Source organism: Nansenia antarctica, assembly GCF_963989245.1.
Source record: "Nansenia antarctica genome assembly, chromosome: 13".
Classification (NCBI taxonomy): Eukaryota; Metazoa; Chordata; class Actinopteri; order Argentiniformes; family Microstomatidae; genus Nansenia; species Nansenia antarctica.
In genome coordinates this window covers 26,834,043-26,840,042 of record NC_137683.1, presented here as the reverse complement: position 1 = coordinate 26,840,042, position 6,000 = coordinate 26,834,043, and the positions used below count along the sequence as shown (strand labels likewise).

The 6,000-nt window shown below is 45.6% G+C and overlaps 1 protein-coding gene across 8 annotated transcripts in view; it reads right to left on the bottom strand.

Moving 5' to 3' along the window:
* camk2d1 (calcium/calmodulin-dependent protein kinase (CaM kinase) II delta 1) overlaps positions 1–6,000 on the bottom strand; it is an 85,505-nt gene that overhangs the window by 47,965 nt on the left and 31,540 nt on the right. The gene's annotated exons all lie outside the window — the stretch shown is intronic.

The following is a 6,000-nucleotide window of genomic DNA, read 5'->3' as shown; positions in this document are numbered from 1 at the left end:
CCACTAGTTGGCCGCTTTCTTGTGAATTATAGCCTGCCTCCTACACAGAAAAAAATAACTGCAAAATAAAAAGCTTTATACTAGCTTATCCTGATGTGATTTTGAAAATGTAAGGATACTGGATGGTAGAACGCACATAGGGAAAGTCATGAAAGGAGGGTCCTGAAATTTGATCGAGTGCAACGTTTTTTTTTTACTCACTCAAATGACCCCACCCACGGCAGTTTTGGTGTAGTGAGCACCATGGGAAACACTATTCTCTTGCATTGTGGGTATTTGTGTAAGCCAACAAGATCCAGCATGTCCTAACCCCTATTTTCACATTCCTGTCATTCCATGTCACTTCCTTACCCACTCGGTCAGTGAGCAGATTTGTAGACAACAGTACGACAAACAACAGTATCACCAGCACATTTTTTTTTTTTAAAGGAAAAAAGAAAAATATTTGGGCCCAACTCCGATGTACTACAAATGTTGAATGTGAAAGCGTATAGCCGTTCAATCCAGTAGGACCAGATTCCAATGTCGTGTTTCCTGGTTCATGAACAACCACAAGAGGAAGCAACCTTAGTTTCACCTCACTAGAACAAGACGATGTATGACAGACATCTCATAGTTCTTTAGGACTGTATAATCTGCACCAGAGGCTTAATCTGCACCAGAGGAACGCACAGTGGCTCTCATGTGTCTCTTTTATGACAAGATCCGTGCTTCATCTTGTTCAAGACTAGAGAAGAGCTGTGTTCCTCAGTTACACCTCTGAGACGTAGCTACACACTCTTTGAACCCTCAATATAGAAAACCCTTAGGCGCACAAAAAAAAACTATGTGCAAAACCACCACTTCTACCACCCAAGCCTTATTTTAAGACAGGAAAACCCCTGAACCCCACGAGTTAGTTTTGACATTCATCTGCATTGTTATGCTCCACCATGGAAACCACTTCCTGGTTGGCCCACCTGGAGAGAGTTCTCAATATATCACCATTTTATATCCATTTATATGAATATAAAATGTCTCATAATTGATATTATTTCAAAGCAAACATTGAGTAGGCCATTGTATCCAGCAGAGTTATCTCAGTTCATGTTTGGGCAACATTTTCATTTATAAAAGTCATCTTAAGCCCTATTCGCACAGGACTAGTATTATCTGGGGACCTCATGTTATTCAGAAATTACCCCCCAAGTCGTGTTTCGTGTGGCGCATTCGCACGGGATAAGTCTGTGTTTTACTCGAATTTACTGACATTATTCCCCGGATATGATGTCATGTGTAACATTAACATCCGCTTCGTGAACAACAAGCGCCATGGCTGCTAAGAAGAAGAGCAGGCATTGGAGAAAACAAAACCACCCCAAATCTGTGTTCGGCGAAGTATGATAGGTCATTTGCAGTGGAGTTTTTACTTGACAAATCACAGACAGGGCCAATTCGCACAGGATTAAGAATGCAGACGACCTCCGTATTTATTTCAAATTACCAGCAGTTCCCAGTTGATACTAGTCCTGTGCAAATACGGCTAGAAGCAAGTCTTTAAAAACTGCTTTGAAAACGTTGAAATGAATCAAGATTATTCAACACTGAAGCTCCAATTCCTCCAGGTTTCACGTTCATCCTTGAAATGGTCGAGCAGTGAATTATTAATGATTCACACATTTAGCAGAACAGGGAAATTAACCAAATCGTATTCGTAGAGTTTGACCCGGCATGGCCTTCTCAGATCAGAGGGCCTGAATAAAAAAAACCCGCAGAGAATGAGAAAGAAATCATACTAATAGTATTAAATGGTAAATGGACTGACTTATATAGCGCCTTATTCCAAAGCGCTTTACAATGGCCTCTCATTCACACACCAATGGCGGCCAGCAACCATGCTAGGCGCCGGCCCGCTCATTGGGAGCAAATTGGGGTTCAGTGTCTTGCCCAAGGACACCTTGACATGTGGCCAGCCGAGGTTCGAACCACCGATCTGCCGACCTTGTGATCATTACACGCCGGCTCTACCTCCTGCGCCACAGCCGACCCACAGTTTTCAACATTAACAGGAGAGACTTCCAGGCAGAATAGTTCGTTAGAGGAGCTTACAGAATCAGTCCTGACAGGTAGTTTGTTGTCTCAGAGAACACCGTTTCATGAATATTTTACGTCATGAAACTTTAGCAAAGGCAGAGGTAGAACGCAGAGTGACGGGACAACAGTTGAGGAGAGCACAGGAAGTTCAATCATAAATAAAAACATTAGGGTAGAAAGTCAGAGTGTGTTTCTCTGAGGTCGGCTTAACATGTGGAGAGAGTTTGGGGAGCATTAAATTGTGTTTTTGTTGCCATGACGGCGTGACATCTAAAGTGTACGCTGACACAAGTGAACAGAGAATGAGGTTCATGAACAGGTTAGTGTGGTGTAGGTTTTTGGGAGGTAGTTAACCACTCGAACCACTAGAAGTTACCCCTAACCACGAATCCACCATAAAAATGGGTTATCCTCGACCTGTCCAAAGTCAAAATCAACTTCTCCAAAGAGTTGGCAGCACAGTGGGAAGTGCAATACACACCGCTATAGATCACAGACGACCACCGGAATGCATCTGGAATCTTCTCTGATCGAATTTGAACCTCACAAGACCCTATAGCCTAATGCTTTCTCGTCCAATCAGAATGTATTACCGTACTAATAAACGTCACACTAATCAGATGCCTAATTATACCTCTGATAACACCTTCTTCTTTTTCTTTGGGGGGGGTTTCACTGCCTTGTTATCACTTAAGCTAAATCAGATGTGTTATGTGCACAGTGTTAATGAAAACTACTCCAGCTAGAGGTGATACCTCAGACCTGCTCCTGATCCCTCTAATTGCAGCTCATTTGACTACCTTCTATTCCCTAATCCCTAATCCCACTAATCAAGTGTGCTTTTACAAGGCTGTAATCTCTGCCGTCGGGGCGGACCTTGGTTTGCTCCCGTTCCCTCTTTCACCTTTCTCCTCCCCGAGTGCCACATTCCTAATCCGTGACATAACAGGATGTAGAGCCATCTCACTCGCCATCTACAACCACAACCACAACCCTCCTCCTCCTCCTCCTCCTCCTCCTCCTCCTCCTCCTCATCCTGTTCAGGTCAAATCAAGATGAACGTTCAGGATTTTTGGCGGGAACTATACGATACAAAAGAACATAAATTACCGACATAAAATCTGAACGAACAAACAAAAAAACTAAACAAATTAGCAACACAACTAAATAAGTGTTGCGTGATTCGCCCCGGAGCTGACCTATTTCAGCAAGCGTCCCCAGATGAGAGAGAGAACGCTGTCAGGCCTGGGAAAGAAAAAAGAAAAAAAACGGGGGCAGCAGCTATTTTCAATGCAATCAACCGACACCCCCCGTCACTGACATGATGGAAATGTCGCACATCTGGTTCCTGGAACCGCCTGCAGGTCCCATCTATTCTCACACCCCCCCCCCCACCCACCCATGACTTGAAAGAGACCTATTTATCAGGTCTCCCCTGTGCCGCACACCCGCGGAGCCAGAGAAGCGCTCTGTAGAGACCGATAACGTCGGGACGCGTCAGCCATCATCAAAGTTCATTCCCGTCATTCCATTCCCTACCTGCTGTTCTCAACAGAAAGGTGTGTGTGTGTGTGTGTGTGTGTGTGTGTGTGTGTGTGTGTGTGTGTCGTCATTCTAGGCTAGAGAAATCCTACTGACTAATAAGCTGCTGACAAAACTGGCAACATCCTCTTTTCCATGAGAAAAATAAGTGACGAAAATAAAAAGAGGGCCAAATGTCACCTTTCAAGCCCCCCTGCCCTCCCCTCGCCTCCCTCCCTCCTCCATCCCCTCCTCCTCTTCCTCCACTCCTCTCCGGGCGACCCAATCATCGCCCGACACTCTCGGAGCGCACACGAATGATTTTAAATAAGGAGCCAATTAATTTTCCGGAGGACACGCAGGAAGCAGAGTGAAAACGAGGAAAAAAAAGAAGGGGAACATCTGACGAACAGCAAAACGGCACGACAAGAAAAGAGAGAGAGAGAGAGCAAACGAAGCAAGGAAGCCTCCTCTAAAACAAGGGAACGAGTCAGTCAGCCTGAAAGAGAGAGAGAGACAGAGAGAGAGAGAGAGAGAGAGAGAGAGAGAGAGAGAGAGAGAGAGAGAATCTGAGGAGGTCCTTCATTAGAAGCCGAAAAACAGTCGAAAACAGTCTGTGGTCTATTAGAATAGGCCACAGGTCATGGAGAAGAAAGCGTTGTTAGCTGTTGGAGGGGGAAAAACCCCATAGCCTGAATCATCTGGCGTCACCAGGTCTTACACAACTGACCCCCCCTCGGGGTGTTACGTAAACGACAACTGACACTGACCCCCCACCTCTTAAAGGCCAGAGGCTAGCCCACGAAGGAGGGAGGGAGGGAGGGGAGGGGGTTGGCATAGGAAAGGGGCACATACCTGGCCTATCCAGACCTGGTGAATAGCGCTGATGACTCTATTGTGTAAACGAGGGGGTTCTTCTGTGATGATGCGAATGCGCTGATCAACCCAGTGGGTCAAACAGGGGGGGGGGAGAAAAAACATCTCATGGTGCATATCTGATCTGGAGCTCACGCTAACATAATCACCGTTGTCCACGATCATCAGTATTCATATAGAATAGACACAGGGATGGCGATAGGTCACTGTTCTGGAGAGCCAGGCAGGTCATAACACAGCTAGCGGTCAGAAACATAACTGAAATATGTAATGCACTGGGGGTCAAAGATGCAGAGAAAACACAATCGTGTGTGTGTGTGTGTGTGTATATATTCTGACAACCACACAGGTTGCTGAAGAGGAAGACAGAATAGTCTAGCAGGTCGGTATGGAGTGTGCCTGCCTGTCATGTGACTCAACCAGTTATCAAGATGAGCGTGTGTATGTGTGTGTGTGTGTGGTATGAGTCAACGCACTGTCGACCATTGGTAGGGGCAGTGAGTCAGCAATCATGCTGGTCTAATGTCTGTTTTTGCATTCTCTCCCTCCCTCTCTCTCCCACTCTCTCTCCTTCCCTCTCTCTCTCTCCCTCCCTCCCTCTCTCTCACTCACTCCCACCCTCTCTCGCACTCCCTCCCACCCTCCCTCCCTTCAGTATAGGGAGTCAAGGGTGTGATTCCCAGGCAGGAGAGGCGAGTCGCAGACCCGCTGCTCACTGGCTGGTTTCTATGCAGACGGCCTCATTCACACAGACACAGTTACACCCGGAGGAGAGCTCTGTACAGACAGACAGACAGACCCTTTCTTACTTCAGAGAATCACATGAACACATCTCTGAATATCCACTACTCATCCCAGAAGCTGCGTTTCCATAAAAACATTCTGATTCGCATTTCGAGGCGATTCGCATCAGTTTGAGATGATTCGCATGAGACGTTTTATGGAAACGGCTTGATTCGCATAAACTCAACGCCAGTGGTACTGTATGTTCTCAAAGTCACACTCAGGAGCATGTACTGTGTCACTGTGTGACAAGTCCAACATAACATACACACACTTATAGTTGACACACTTTCTGTAAGCATAATATTGACAAAAAAAGACTGTGGATGTAGTCATGCTAAAGGCATGTAAACACTACCCATCATTGTGATGGACATCTTATTTGCCGCTCCACACTCCTGGAACCTGCTAGAAAGCACTTTTAAGATAGACTCTCTCTCAGGCATGCCTGAAGAAGGTCTATGAGCGAAAGCTCGCAATAAACTTTGTTTTTTGCACAGTGTGTGCGGATGCTGTTATTTTGCACTCTAGTGATACTTTTCAGTTCCAGCACCTCAGCAAAGTCTGATAACGGATGAGCGGTGGTATTTTCACTATCAAGATAGACTCTCCCATCTATTGGTCAATTCAAGGCAATGACTAGGGACCAATTTGTATCTATTTGCACCTGCTTTGTTTGAACCTTGTTGAAATGGGTATTCATTATTGTTATTGCTCTTATTGTGTTTTTATCGTTGCACTACGTAT